This window comes from Silene latifolia, chromosome 2 (assembly GCF_048544455.1).
Source record: "Silene latifolia isolate original U9 population chromosome 2, ASM4854445v1, whole genome shotgun sequence".
Lineage (NCBI taxonomy): Eukaryota > Viridiplantae > Streptophyta > Magnoliopsida > Caryophyllales > Caryophyllaceae > Silene > Silene latifolia.
Window position 1 is genome coordinate 15,490,663 of NC_133527.1, and position 16,612 is coordinate 15,507,274.

The 16,612-nt window shown below is 42.0% G+C and overlaps 1 non-coding gene across 1 annotated transcript; it reads left to right on the forward strand.

Annotated features, from left to right (window-relative positions):
• Positions 1 to 16,115: 16,115 nt before the first annotated feature.
• On the forward strand, positions 16,116 to 16,222 carry LOC141645599 (small nucleolar RNA R71). Its single transcript, XR_012545077.1, has one exon. It is a non-coding gene; the product is annotated as a small nucleolar RNA R71 (small nucleolar RNA).
• Positions 16,223 to 16,612: the final 390 nt, after the last annotated feature.

Here is a 16,612-nt window from a genome sequence, read left to right on the forward strand (position 1 = left end):
GAGCGGGGAGCATTCGGCGCCTTGGTGCAGGCTTAGAGGGATATTGCGAGGAGGAAGCTTCGGGCTAACCTCAGTCTCGTCCGATCTTTCTTGGACCGGTTTTGGGGCACGACCTCCACATTTCACATGCCTTTTGGTGAGGCAGGGGTCACGTTGGAGGACTACAACATGATTTCTAGTCTGCCATGTAGGACTGAGGTGGTGGAGTGGCCTGAGACAGCGATGAGGGTTGACTCGGCGGAGGCTAGGAGGCTGATCGGCTGGAACTTGGCGCCAAAGGCGGCTACGGTACCCGGCTTGGTGCCTAGTTCCTACGTTCGAGACTACTTCGCGGGGAAGACCCTGACGTCGGTGGTGATCGAGGGGAAGGAGACGGCTCCTCCTCCCTGCACTGCAGAGCAGAGAGTCCGCTTGTGGCTCTGGTGGTTCTTGTCTTCGATCTACCTCGGAGACAAGGGAGAGAGGCTTTCGACAAAGCTCCTTCCCTTTCTTTCTGACCTGAGCTCCCTAGGCTGTTGGGACTGGGTCACTGCTGGTTTTGCGGTCCTCATCCGCTTCATGAGGGCAATGATTCGTCCGGAGTTGATGGAGAAGGGGACTTCTCCTGCTGATGTCGGCCCTGGACTGCTGTTGGAGGTATGAACCTTCACTTCATTTCTTGAAAATCATTTCCTTTTCTTATCGAATCACGAAAGATCGTTGTTGATTATCTCGTTTTACAGGCGTGGGTGTACTCCTACTTTCCGGGCCTTGCGCCCAAGAGGACGGAGCCGGTAGAGAGGGCTTATCCCGTTGTGAGGGATTGGGTGATGTGTCGGACGAGGAGTCGGCGTTCCTTCCACGACGTCTGTCGGCGGGAGGTGAACACTCTTTAGCTGGATGGCGTAAGTATTTCTCCTTACATTTGTCTTTCTCTCTTCTTTACTTCAGAACTGATAATAAGAATGACCCTTGGTTTGCTTTTCCAGTGGGTGCCCAGGCCTTGGGAGGAGTACGCTGGCGCTCCTCCTTTCGTGGCTGAGGTCCTTTGACCTAGGAGCTCGAGCCGGCTGTTGCTGAGGACGTCGATAGGTCCTGTGTGGTACTAGGGTGAGCTCTTGGCTCATCAGTGCTCTCGGGACGTCTTGACGGTTCCCATCGATCCTCCTCGGACGATGTTTAGGGAGCCTTCTAAGGCTGAGAGGGAGGCTAACCTGGCTGGCGTCAGTGGCAATGCCCTCCTTCTTCCTGGCGAGGACTACTCAGCGTTCCTCTACGGGAGGTTGGCGTACTGGCCGGTTGTGGTAAGTGCTTTATCCTCTTTTATTTTTGATTATTTGAGAATACGATGAATGATCAACGTTTAATAGAAATCACTTGATTTGTAGGTGGTCGAGGCGGCGGGCATCGAGCCCCCAGAGTACCCCGAGACCCTTGAGTACACCGACACGACGGGGATGACGACGATCTCCAAGCTACGTGACTTTGACGCGGCGGTGAGAGATGCTGGCTTGGACGAGTGACACCATCTGATTCGGAGGGTGAGTCTTCTAACTTGTATAGTTTTGTGTAAGAACAGATTTGCTCGAGTTTGTCCAATTGCTAAGAATTTTCCTTTTGAAATGCAGGTTGCGCCAACCCGGTTCGTGGCTTTGTGGAGGGTAGCCAACCGGCTGCGGGCTACAGCCGTCGAGGCACTTGCTGGTGGCAGAGGACGTCAGGTATGAACCTTCCGTTTACTTCATTTTCGAATTTTCTAATCTTCCCTTATGTTTGAAATGATTGACATGAGCCAGTTTTTGTTGTTTGCAGAGGGAGCGCGAGCTGGAGCGAGAGCTTGCCCAGTCCCGAGAGGAGACAGCTCGCCTGCTGAGGGAGCTCGAGGTCCGCGACGCCGAGGTTGCTGCTCTTGAGGCGAGAGTTGCTGAGCTAGACGGCGACCAGCAGTAGCTTCCGTGTTGCTTCTTGTTTTTTGGCTGTATTTTTGTAGATTTGTACATTTGGAACTTATTTTGGACATTTGGAACTTGTTTTGGGGCTCGAGCCCCCAGTTTGGTGTACATATCCACTTTTTGTTGTATATATGATGGCCTGCGTGCCTTTGCTGCTGGGTTGCTTTGTTTGTACCTGCAGGTTAGCTTTGAACAGGTTTGGTAGATGACGGTTTATGCCGTCATGCTGCCGAAATTTACACAGAAATCACATAGAACATATATTTGTACATATGGCCTAAATTAGCGCAAAACGATGACTCGAAAATGCAAAAATAATATGACCAGAAATGAAAATGCAAAAATTTGGTCGGAAATGACCGGACGGTAGGGAGGGTTACCCCCTAAAAAAGAAAAAAAAAATAAAAACATATAAGTTTGAAATGTGATGTGGAAGGAGAGTGAAATGATTCCCCAAAAAAGAAAATTAAAAAGAAGTGTATAAGTTTGAAAAAAAAATGATATAATTAAATTAAATATAAAAAGTATAGATTTGGAAAATGAATAAATTAAATTAAATTGGTGAAATGATTCCCCAAAAAAAGAAAATTAAAAAGAAATGTATAAGTGTGCTAAAATGATGAAAATGTCGATATCGTCTCGAAATGCGTGTCCGCGAAATTAAGAAACGCGAAATATGGCAACCTGACGTTTTACCAAAATAATAACCCGTATGAATAGAAAATTATTCGTTGAGGAATTTAGGAAAGATCCAACGCGGAAAATCACATAAAGAATGCTGAGGAAGAGGCGCAACACCTGCTGCATCCGTCCTGACGGATTTTAGGAAACATCTTTTAGTATAAATAGAGACGTCGAGGGAGGTTTTATTCACATAATTCTTCCTTCTTTTCTTCGTCTTATTACATAAAGCTCTCAAAATAAGCATACATCATGAATACTCTCGAAATTCGTCAAAAAGAATGGATAAATGAGTTCTCTAACGTGGAGCAACACGACATGGGTGCTTATAATTTTGGATCGCTTTTGAGCTTGAATTGATTAAGGTAGTCAAACCATTTCTAGATGCTTGTCTTGAGTATTGGGACCCGAATTATCACGTATTTGCCTTCGCTGGAGGCGACATTTGCCCATTTCTCGAGGAAATTGCTGCGATTGGTGGTTGGAACCCGGAACATTTGCCTGCTATTCCCTCCACTTCTCAAGGGTATAAGAACAAGTTTAGAGACTTGATCGGATTGGCCAGATTTGATGTTGACAGTCTTGTGACTTCTAAAGGAGTGCGAATGTTGGATTTCATCGATCGATTCATCAATAGGGCTGATCCCACTGTCTCTTATGTTGCGAGGCGAAGGGCATTCAGATTTTGCCTATTACATGTGTATGTCCTTTAAGGGCATGTTGATGAGGATTTGAGAGGCGTCCCTCGTCTCTTGAGCTTGATTGAGCAAATGGAGCTGCGTAGGAGCCCAGCTTGTCTGTGCTTAGGAGAGATCCTTTTGGGCTTAGAAAACAGGAAAGCCAATCGCGACCTACCCTATTTGGGAAGTTCCATTATATTGCAGGTAAAATAACCTTTTTCTTTTTTTTTTCTCGTTATTTTTTTCGATTTTTTTTTCTAATTTTTTTATCGATTTTTTATCGATTTTTTTTTTTTTGATTTTTTTTAATACCCGCTTTTGGTAGGTCTGGCTTATGGAGCGTCTTCGATTGAATGAGCCCCCAATTAATGTTCCTGCTTATCACACTCGTTCAATTGCAATGAGGACCAAGCTTTACATGGTGGATTTCACTCGAGTTTGCAATTACTGGGAAAACAAATTGAAGAGTGAAGATAGCCCCTTAATCAGATGGATCGTACCATGGTGGCATCTCAAATCTGTCAATGGAGTATCTTCTTTGGATCCTACCCGGTCTGTGCGCATCCCTGGCTTAGAGTTTATGATATGCATCTTCCCGGAGAGGTTGATGAGGCAGGTTGGATTGAAGCAGATGATCCCAAAGCTTGACACTGTCCCGCAGACTGCCGTGGCGCTTACTACTGAGAGTCGAAGAGAATGGGCCATCAAATGGGCTCAGAGGAACATTTGGTTCTTGAATTCTTCCGCCAATGCCCTATGGGTGTCATATTCATATCTGCGGTGGAGGAAAGCTGCTACTCCGGAAAAGCGTGAGAGACTAAGGAAGCGCGAGTCTATTGACTACAAGGTTCGCGAGGTGGAAAAAGAGAAGGAGAAGCATCCGACTGAGGGAGAGGAAGAAGACGGGTTTCGAGTTGTTCATCCTTCGAAGAAACTGAACACTTCTCCTGCCGTCGATATGGTTGTTGGCAAAAATGGCAAAAAAAGACCACGAGAGAGACCATTGGTGAGTAGGTCGAAAGTGGCGCAAGAGCATCCGACTCGAGGTCGGGACAAGAAGTATGATAGAAATGACAAAGGCAAAGGGAAAATGGAAGAGTAGCCTAAGTCTTTATTATTATTTATTATTATTATTATTATTATTGTAATAAGAAGGTGGGGTTTTTAGAATCCTAGCCTATTTATTTTATTATGATTTTATTAAGTAACGTACTATTATTATTAAAGAAATGAAATAAAAAAGGTTAATTAGTTATGAAACCGTTATGATTTTCTTTTCATTATTCTTGTCGAATTTCAAATGCATTCTCAAATGTCCTTCTATTTACATTTAGAATAATTAAATGGGTTGTATCCCGTGAATGATTGCCTACGTATGCAATTTTTTAAAAAAAATAAAATCAAACCCTTTCGCGTAGTTCGAGTAAATGTAAAAGAATAATTGTTCTAAGCAAGAGCTTCTAATGAACTTAGAAAATATGCATGAGCTTTACTTACTCCAAAAATGCAATTTAGTTTATTTGATGATATGAGAATGACAAATTGTCAAGGTGCAAGAGCAAAATGGCATTAGCTTGATTTAGCTTGATTTAGCTTGGCCAGGGGCCGTTTATTTCGTGCCACAAGAGCGACACGTGAGGTTACGCGAGGCGCGTTTTTGCTCCTATTCTAGGCATAGTATTGTTTCAGTTGGCCAAGGTTTGTTGGGTTGGCAAATTCGTTCCCGTCTAGGTCTGTGATCCTAACCGCACCCCCTGGAAGTATGGACTTGACTAGGAATGGCCCGGCCCAATTAGGTTTGAATTTTCCTCGTGAATCGACAGGTAAAAGAGCCCAAATTGATTTGAGGATCAAGTCTCCTTCTTTGATGTTCCTTGGCTTAACCCTTTTGTTGAAGGCTCGTTTGATACGCGCCTGGTATGTTTGCACATTATGTAATGCACGTAACCTTCGTTCATCCAGGAGGATGAGTTCTTCATATCTATCCCTCTTCCACTCGGCTTCCGGGATTTTACTTTCGAGTAAAATACGCAAGGATGGTATTTCTAGCTCGACTGGTTGTACGGCTTCCATGCTGTAGGTCGAATAGAAAGGAGTAGCCCGAGTGGGCGTCCTAACGGATGTACGGTATCCCCATAAGGCAAAGGGTATCTTGCTTGGCCAATCTCTATAGTTGTCAATCATTTTCTTGAGAATCGTGACAACATTTTTGTTTGCTGCTTCTACCGCGCCATTGGTTTGTGGTCTATATGGCGAGGAGTGGTGATGCTTGATTTTGTACTTGGCTAGCAATTGTTCAGTCTCAGCTTGGAAATGTGACCCATTGTCACTGATGATCTCATGTGGGCAACCATATCGACAGATAATATTGGTTTGTATGAACATTGCCACGTTCTTGGCCGTAAGACTGGTGTAGGAAGCCGCTTCTACCCACTTGGTGAAATAATCGATTGCTACTAGGATTAAACAGTGGCCTCCTGTCCCGGCTGGAGTGATCTTGCCGATGATGTCAATTCCCCAAGCAAAAAATGGCCAGGGAGATGTCATAGTGTAGAGCAATGAAGGAGGAACATGTTGCACATTCCCAAAGATTTGGCAATTATGGCAATGTCTTACATATTTGATGCAATCAGATTCCATCGTGGTCCAATAATACCCTAGACGTGTGATTTTCTTTGCCATCATGGGTCCGCTCATGTGAGGGCCACATTCTCCATCTTGGACTTCTTCCATCACTTTCCGTGCCTGTGAATGATCAAGACAACGTAGGATCACACCAAGAGGTGTTCTTTTGTATAGCTCTCCTTGCATGAGAACGTATTGGGAAGCTAGCAAGCGGATAGCGCGTTGCCCCCTTTTGTCCATTTCTGGTGGATAGGTGCCATTGAGTTTGAAGTTTAGGATTGCTTGGAACCAAGGTTCCTCCATAATTTCCTCTTCATTGGTGATTTGGTGCACATAAGCTGGCTCTGATCGTCGTTCGATGCATAAAGGCATTTCTACCATGCTATCTGGCATGTTAATCAAAGATGCAAGTTTTGCAAGAGCATCTGCAAACTGATTTTCTTCTCGAGGTAGATGTAATTAGGTCACTTGATTGAAGTATTGGGCTACTTGGTCTATTCTGGCTTGATAAAGTGCTAGGCTTTCGCTTCGGATTTACCAAGATCCCGTAATTTGATTGATGATCAAAGATGAATCCCCATGTACTCGAAGGTTCTTGATGCCTAAACTTACTGCCGCTTGCAACCCAATGAGACAGGCTTCGTATTCTGCAGCTTTATTTGTCACCTCGAAGTCGACTTTGACAGAGATTAGTGTATGCTCGCCTTCAGGAGAAATGAGCAATACTCCTATTCCAAATCCTCTTAAGTTCGATGCTCCATCAAAATAGAGGTCCCAGGAGTCTACATCCGTTTGGAGTATATCCTCTTCCGGAAATGACCAGGTGTCTATCGTTTGTGTATCATTGATGGGATTTTCTGCGAAGAATTCGGCAACGGCACGCCCCTTTATTACTTTTAAAGGCACATACTTGAGATCGAACTCTGAGAGCATCAAAGTCCATCTTGCTAAACGTCCGTTGAGGACGGGTTTCTCGAAGAGGTATTTGACAGGATCCATTTTGGAGAATATTTTGACGGAGTAGCTAAGCATGTAATGGCGTAGCTTCTTCGTTGGCCACACAAGAGCGAGTCATGTCTTCTCGAGTGGCGTGTATTTGCACTCGTACCCCAAGAACTTCTTACTAAGATAGTAGATAGCCCTTTCTTCTTTCCCTACAGTTTGAGCTAGCATGGCACCCATGGCCGTTTCAGTTACCGTGTGATATAAAACAAGAGGTTAATCTTGTTGAGGTGGCATGAGCACTGGTGGTTTGGCTAGTATTTCCTTAATTCGGTCGAAAGCCCTCTGACAGTCATCGTCCCACATGGTGTAGTCGTAGGAGTGGAATCGAAGTGAGGTTTTGAAATGGGTTTTGAGGCCCGAATTTTGACTCGACAATTGGACAGAGTTTTGACTTGTTTTGTGATAATGTTAGGCCCAAATTTTGAAATTTTACATTTTAAAGAAGGATTTTGAATTTACAAAAATCGTCATGGTTTTGTTTAGAAAATGGTGATCACGTATATACACACATACATGCATTATAACGGTATGCTAAATGCATTTAGAAGGGTTTTGGTTTAAAGGGTGGGTTGCCATACCGAACAATCAAACCCGAGGTCTGTGCAGAGGGTCGTACCAAACAAGAGTAAGGCCGATTCCTAGTCCATTTCCTCAAGTAGTGAAAGTCCTTGATACAAACAAGAGTAATTATCATGGTATCGATGACGTCAGTCGCTATCCATCCTTAGGCCCAAATAAGAATTAAGACCGTTTAGACGGGATGTGATCGAGGCCATTTCGTGTTCACAATTAAGCATATGTGGTCGTTGGTCAATGGTCGATACAAAACACAATTTATACTCCACAAACAACTCTACAATTAGTAAAGAGGCAAGTAAAGGTCGGATCCCAAGGGACGGGTATTGAAATGAGAATTCTATTGTAACTAGTAGTGTCTAAGGGGTGTCACAAATAGGGTTGATGTAGAAGGTTACTAAACTAAAATAACAATGAAAATAAACAAGCAAGATGAATAAAATAAGGGGTGTAAACAATTGATTAAAGGTACTAGGGTGTCATGGGTTCATAGGGGAATCATGGGATATGATCATACAAACATGTTCTCAAATTATAAGCAAGCAATTATTGTTGTGATGGATTGAGTTGGGTTATATCTTACAATCCTATGAAAGTTTGGGTCCCGGAGCCGAATCGATTAGATTGTACAACACCTACAAGTCGACTTAATCTTTCCTACTCAACACATGCATGGTCTAACAAGACTCGAGTTGGGTTATGTCTTACAAGTCAAGTTGAAAGGATAGAAGATGATAGTAAATGCAAGGATTCATAGGCTTAGCATTTCATCAAATATAACATGTGCATGTATTAAGATCAAAACAAGCAAGCAAATAAGATATGAAAGCATATTAATTTAAGCATGAATCATTCCCCATGTTGGTTTCCCCTAATCACCCATTAAACCCTAGCTAAGAGACTACTCACTCATTATCATATTGATCATGCTAGAAAGGTTGTCAATCATACTAACATAATGAAACATGATGAATAAATGAAAGTAATTAACAATAATTAAAAAGGGATTAAGAGATTATACCTACTAATGATTCCAATAATAAAGCAAGAATAATAGAAGTACTTGAATCCTAGATTGAGAGGTTGTCAATCTCCCAATAATAACCCAAATAATCTTCAATTACCCAAAATAAAGGAAGAACAAGAGAGAGATTAAAGAACTAAAACTTGGATTAAAACTTGATTAATACTTGATTACAATATTGAAGAGAGATTTGATTGATATTAACTACTCTAAATATTGATAAGAAGAACATGCTCCTCTAATTAGCCTAATGGGGTATTTATAGTGAAAATTAGGGAGGATGCATTAGGGTTAACTAAGGGCTAAACTAGTAATTACACTTTTTAAGTTGAGCAAGGAGAATCCGGTATTTTCTGAGAGAAGGGCTTCTCTTTTCGTAGCTTGAAGAATGAAAAACGTGTTGTACTGAAATCCGTGCGGATTGGAGTCGGGACGGCCGGATCTGGGCTGAGGAATCCGAGCGGATTCAAGAGAGGGACGCTCGGATTGTGCTGGGGGAATCCGAGCGGATTCCATGGTGGGACGCTCGGATTGGGCTGGACGGACGGGCGGATTTGGTACAATCCGTTCGGATTGTTGGTCAGCTTCAATTCTTCTTCTTTTCTTCCCTTTTCTTCATAAATTCCTTGGGGATTTCCTCGGGGACTCAAGGATCCTTTTCTCAACATTGCTCTTCTACTATGATATGTACAAAGGCCTTCTAGTCTTGTCTCTCCTTGATGCTTGGTCATTGAATACAATCAATTTAGCCTCGTTTTGCCATGAAAATGCAAGATTCTTACTCCTTTCCTACCAAGGGATCAAAATCTCAAAGAATATGCAAAACAAAGAACTAAAGATAAGAAATGACCCAAATAGGCACTAAAAAGCATGGAAACAATGGTAATTCGGGGGCTAAATATGCGCCAATTATGGTCACATCAAATATCCCCAAACCGAACCTTTGCTCGTCCCGAGTAAAGAGGTGACAAAGACTAGGACCAATACTAACCTAACCTAATAATAATAGCCGATATGAGACAATTAGCGGGTCTCACTCCGCCCCTTCAACTCACAACAAGACAACCATGAGGTAGGATGCCTTCTTGCAAGGCAAGGTGGGTCTTGCCAAAATGGCGACACATCCAAGCATTAAGCACACAAATTCACATAATGGATGCATCTACAAAAGAATAGCCACTTTCCTCATCTAAGTGGCAGAAATTATCTACAAGGGAAGCAATTCAAGGGTACACAATCCTTCATAGATGCAATTTGTTCAAACTACTAGGCCTAGAAGGATACCAATAAATCACCTCCAAAAGGTGTCAAGCTAGGGTACCTTTGTCCTCAATCGTTAAGTGCTTTTGTCAAGAGTAGACTCCCTATGGTGTTAGAAACACTGGAGGATCGCGGAATTCCCCCTCTTGCCTAGACAAGAAGAAGGGTCGTCCCCTCTCTACCATGCACAAAAATGGATACGATGGATAAAAGGGATCAATAGATATTTGAGTTTCATTTTGGGAGTTTGCTTTTGTTTTTGTTTTTCCCCCCAATTTCTTGTGGCATATAACATTTGAGAACACTTTCTTTTTGCCATTTCTTTTTGAACATTTTCAAAGTCACCCCAATTAGTAACGAGGGTGCCTTGTATTTGAAGCTTAGGAGTTCTATTTTTGCTCCTCTTTTCATTTGATGCATTTTTGGAAACTTTCTTTCACTTTTCATTTCTTTGAACTCAAATTGATTTCTTTTTGTGCCCATTCCCTTTGATGACAAAATGTATGGTAGAACATGGATGAATGATGGAAGTATGCATGGCTTCAAGGGTCACCTTGGAATAAACGGTAGCCAAGGAGTTATCACACCACAAGGTACTCTTGACTCGGCCTTAAACCATGGGTCAAAGGATACTAGCATGACACATCCTAGGGTGTTTTACAAGTATTCTAACAAGCAAAGTCTTAAGAATAAAAAGCATCTACTAGGGCCTATATACACTTGTCAAGCTTCCCAAATAGACGGTTTCGCAAAATTTTTCTAACATGCAAACTACATGCCATGATGCAACTAGCATATACACATCCTAATGCAAATGATTCTACCAACTAATATGACATATAATCTAAATGCAATCCTAAGTTCACATTGTTTTACCGCATCAATCAAAATAAAGCCACATAGTCATTAACATAAAGAGGAAAAAGGAGATTGGAAAGATCATACCATGCGGTCTTCAATATCCTCATGTCTCGGATGTGGCGTAGTCAATCAAAGTGAACAAGGATGAAACAAACACAATGTATACAAGACAATATATACAAAGGAAATGAACTTGTTTTTGGTTTTTTTCAATTTTTTTTCAATTTTTTTGTTTTTTTGAAATTTTTCAATTTTTATGGGTTTTTGAATAAAAGTTAAGTGTTAGAATTCCCATCCCCACACTAATATGGGCATTGTCCTCAATGGCCAAAATGATGGAAATTATGCAAAAATGATGCATGATTTCTATACTAAATGCAATTCTACACTAAGCTATACTACACGATGCATGGTTTTTGTTATGACGGAGAGGATAATTTAGATTACATCCCGTTGTGTATGCATTAGCTTCCCCAAACCAAATAAGACACTATTGCTAATGTCAAGGATGGGTATAGTTCATGCACACACTATGCTATGCATGAAACTAGATTGTCATTTTGGATTTTCAAAAATGGGAACAATAAAGAACACCTCAATGGTACCGAGGTGTGAGTCCTTTGATGTTGCTAGGACTAAACCAACAATGATCAAAATGAAATAAAATACAAAGAGATATAGACAAACCGTGGGAGTGTAGGAGTCTCCAAGGCTAGTCTTCCATCATGCTATCATCATCACTTCCCTCATGAGAAGTGGTCACATTGCCACTTTCCTTGGCACTTTCTTTATCACTTTCTTCATTATCTTGCTCATCATCATCTTCACCATCTCTTTCTTCATCTCCACTTGCTTCTTCCTCAATATTATCATCAAATTCTTCACCATTTCCAACAACCTCATTGTCTTCCACCACGTCCCTAGATGCACCCGGAAACAAGGCTTCTTTATCCGCTCAACTAGGCAAAGGACAAGATGGATCAAGGAGTCCTTGCCTAGCTAGATGTAGGAGGGGAGGATATTGAGCCAAATATGCATTATTCCGGTCTTCATAAGCTTGCTTGTGCATGGCTTGCATAAGAAGAGTGACATAGTCTTTCCCAATTTCCACTCCTTGCGGTTTGAACTCTTCATACACAAAGGGGTAAGGCGGTATAACAATGGAAGAGGAGGGGGTTTCATGATCACCCTTTTGTTGTTGAATGATGTACTCGGCTTCTTCGGATAGAGGAAGTAAATAGTTGGTCCGGTGGACACTTAGACGACAAATCTTCGCGGGTAGAGTGAATGATCGAGCCTCACTAGTAAGCCACCCATACTTGGTGTCAAGGGGATTGTGAGCAACCCACTTGAACTTGTTAATCATGATAGACATATCAATAAGATGGCCACCTTCCTTTGCCTTGTACTTGCTATCCTTATTGAAATTAGGATCAAAGTGCTTGGCTAGGACCGTGACTAGGCCGCCATTAACAATAACGGTTGTACCCTTCTTCCCACTATCAACATGGAGCCATCTATCAACCAATAGCCGCAAAGAATTGTAAGGCTTGGTATGAATTCTTCCAATATTCAAAGCCGATTCAAGGAGAATAAAATCAAGTCTTGTGAAATGATTGGTGTCTTTCCTAGCAATTATGGTATTTCCCACAACTTTGTACCATACTCTTATGCCCGGATGATGGACCAAAAGAGCACGACAAGCATGAAAATCATCAAATTTCTTCCCGGAGATTGCCTCCCAAAGAGGCTCGGGGTCATACTTCCCATATTGCTTATAATATTTCTCTTCATCGCTAAGACCCAAAATTTCACCCAATTCCGGAAAGGTAATGCGTCTACTAGTGTTAGCTAGACGAAACTCAAGATTTTCCCTATTCTCAACTTTTGTCACCTTTAAAGAACTTAAGAATTCTAAGACAAGGGAGGGGTATGTTACTTCCTTTGTTTCAAACAATTTCTTCAAACCCATGGCATTGAAAAAGGCTTTTGTTTGTTCAAGAACACCTAATTTCTCCAAAGCATCTTTACATATGAATTTGGTGGATTGAATTGATTTCATAGCAAACTTGGCAAATGTATTTCTATGGGTATCGGAAATAAAAGTTACCTCCGGATAATGCAAGAGTTGATCGATTACCGGAGTAGAAGGTGATGCTCCCATAGAAGTTTGTTGTTGTTGTTGTACTTCCAAGTTTGGTGTTGCTATCACCATTGCCAAAGCTTTCTTTGTTTGGAGAGCTTTTTGCCTTTGAGAGAGAGCCTTTGCCTTTGGTGCCTTTGTTGCTCCCTTTGTCCTTGCCATTTGATGAACTAACCAAGAAAAGAGTCAAAAATCTTCAATTTGTGGAATGCCCAAATCGATTTGAAGGTGAAAGGCTTTGCCTTTATGAAATCAAAAATCGACTCAAAAGTTGAAGAATTTGTTCTTGGTTTTGATTTTTATTGAAGATGGAGTGATTGATTTGTTGTTTGAAGGATGGTTTGATTTGATTTTGGTGGATTTTGTTGAGGGTTTTTGTTTTTATGATGGAGAGGATGAGGGTTTTGATGTTGTGGGTAGTGTTTGTGAATGAATGAATGAATGAATGAATGAAGGTGGGGTGGGTTATAAAGAAGTCGACAATTTCAGAACGCAGGGACAATCCGTGCGGATTGGGCGCAATCCGTGCGGATTCTGCAGCTTCAAAATTTTCAAAATCCCGCCTAGAGACGGGCGGATTCTGGGGAATCCGCTCGGATTCTTTTTGAGGGACGGGCGGATTTTGTGCGGGGACGGACGGATTTCAGTCCGAGATTTTTCTTTGTTTTCTTCACTGCAAGACGGGCGTCTTGTATAAAAGACGGACGGATTCTGTGAGACGGGCGTCTTTCCAGAAATCCGCTCGGATTCTTTAACAGTCAAGAAATTTGCAATTTCAGCTCAGCCCAGGACGGGCGTCTTCTCAGCAGGACGCTCGGATTTGTTGCAGACGGGCGGATTCTCAGGAATCCGCTCGGATTCTTCTCTGTTGTACACGTGTTCAGCTCCACCCGTGCACAAACGCAATCCCTTATCATTCTTTCTTTCTTTCTTTGAAATCTTGTGTTCTTCATTGTGGGGGCACTACTAAGGCACGAATATCCTAGGCAATTGTCATCCCCACACTAAGGCAAAGCACTACACATCAATTGAAATCGTTAGTCCCTCCCTCACTTCTCTCTTACATGACAATTATTTTGATCAAAGTAAATAAAAATCCAAAAATGACAAAAATGCAATACGAGAATTGAAATGTAAGTTAGGGAGTTAGAAATATTTACAAGTGGTGGTTTAGGGAGGTCTCCACCAAACTCTCATTCTTGATGAGATGTCAAGGGGGCATGTTCAAGGTGTTGTTGATGTTGCTCAACACCTTGAAGAAGTAATCAAAAGCTTGTTCATTGTTATGGTAGAGGTCCTCAATAGATCGTGCCCCTTGTTGTTGATCATGATCGATGGCATGCCCAATGTAGGGATTAAAGATCCCTTCAAATTCGTCGTCCCAAAGACCACAAACTTCATTGAGTTGATCATTGAAAATCTCTTGCTTAGATGGAGACAACTCTCCCAATTTCTTCTCTTGGCCAATGAGGCCATCTTCTTCTTCCTTGGTTGATTTTGATGAGCTTTGCAAGCTCTCCTTGTCACAATTCACTTGCTCTTTGAATGGAGCATCTTCAATTTTCTTCCTCCATTGGAGTTCCGATTTCTTCCTTTCATCTTTCCGGCTATAATGATCAATCATGAAACATGGCTCATGCAAACAAGGAGCTCTCATGGCCTTGTCAAGATTAAAAGTTATGCTTTCATCTCCCACTTCTAGAGTGAGCTCTCCATGTTTCACATCAATCACCGTACCCGCGGTGTGTAGGAAAGGTCTTCCTAAGATGATTGGAATGTTGGAATCTTCCTCCATATCAACAATGACAAAGTCCACCGGGATGAAAAACTTCCCAATTCGCACGGGGACATCTTCCCATATCCCTAATGGTGTCTTCGTCGATCTATCGGCCATTTTAAGTGTGATATTGGTGCATTTAAGCTCTCCCATTCCCAACCTCTTACTTACCGAGTACGGCATGACACTCACACTAGCCCCTAGATCACATAAGGCTTTGTTGATCGTCGTGTCGCCAATGGTACACGGTATTGAGAAGCTTCCCGGATCTTTTAACTTTGGAGGTGAACTCCCTTGAAGTATTGCACTACTCACCTTAGTGAAGGCGATAGTCTCAAGTTTCCGGATCGACTTCTTCTTTGTGAGGATATCTTTCATGTACTTTGCATAGGCCGGTACGTGATTGATTAATTCCGTGAAAGGAATTGAGACTTCTAAATTCTTCACAATTTCCATGAATTTTCCAAGTTGATCATCAAATTTGGGTTTGGCTTGACGACTTGGAAAAGGAAGTCTAATCACAATGGGCTCCTTCTCTTTGGCCTTGTCTTCATTTTTCTTTGAACTTTCTTCTTTTGATGATTCCCCTTCTTTGGAGTTTTGCACAATTTCTTCCTTTTCACTAGCTTTCACAACTTCATTCTCAACTTGCTCCTTCGGTGCTTCATATCTTGTACCACTTCTCAAGTGAATAGCACTAACCGTTTCATGTCTAGGGGGATTACTTTGAGGTGGTAATTGCCCCTTTTGTCTTTGTGAGCTTGAAGATGCTAGTTGAGTCAATTGTGTTTCCAACATCTTGGTGTGAGCTAGAATGTTGTTGATGGTGGTGTCTTTTGCTTGGCTATCTTTTTGCATTTGAGTGAAAAATTCTTGTAGATTCTTTTGCATTTGGAGGACCGCTTTTTGGACATCAAAACCTTGGTCATTTTGGTGATTGTATGGATTTTGATTTTGGTAACCTTGGTTTTGATTGTAAAAGGGTCTTTGATTTTGATTTCTCATGGGTGGTGGAGTGTATGTTGTTTGAGGGTTTTGAACATTTTGGCTTTTGTATGAGAGATTTGGATGGAACTTGGTGTTTTCATTGTAAAAATTTGAATAAGGGGTACCACTTTTGTAAGCTTGGAAAGCATTAACTTGTTCGGTTGTTCCCCTACACTCACTTGAGTCATGACCCAAAGTTCCACAATTCTCACATATCCCACTTGGGATTGATGAGGATGCCGTCATGGCATTGACATGATGCTTTGATGTTTTTTAGTTTTCCTCAAGTCTAGCCATAGCTTGTTCAAACTTCAAGTTGATTGTGTCAATGTGAGCACTAAGTTGAGCACCCAATTGAGTAACGGAGTCCACTTCATAATTTCCTCCTCTAGTAGCCTTGCGAGGCCTACTATATTGTGAATTATGGACCGCCATTTCCTCAATCTTGTTCCATGTTTGATTGTCATCAACTTCGGTGAACATTCCATTTGATCCCATATTGAGAATGTTCCTTGAATCTTCATATAAGCCATTCCAAAATTGTTGCACTAAAAACCATTCGCTAAGTCCATGGTGAGGACATGAGCGACAAATACCTTTGAACCGCTCCCAAGCTTCATACAAAGATTCTTCATCCCTTTGCTTAAAACCCGTAATTTGAGCTCTTAGCATGTTAGTCTTTTCCGGTGGGTAGAATTTTTTGTAGAAGGCTAGAGCTAACTTCTTCCAAGAATCTATTCCAAGGGTGGCCTTATCAAGGCCCTTCAACCATTGCTTTGCGGTGCCGATTAACGAAAAAGGAAATAAGACCCATCTTATTTGGTCTTGAGTCAAGCCCGCTTGAGAGATAGCTTCACAATAATCGCAAAAGGTTTCCATATGAGAATGAGGGTCCTCACTAGGCATTCCCCCGAATTGGCTCCTCTCAACTAGTTGGATGAAGGCGGACTTGGCAATAAAATTACCGGTGAGATGTTGCGGTGTAGGAGTACCATTTGGTAGATCCTCCTCGGTGGGTATAGAGTGTGACGAGAATTTAGGCATTGTAGGTGGATTTTGTGG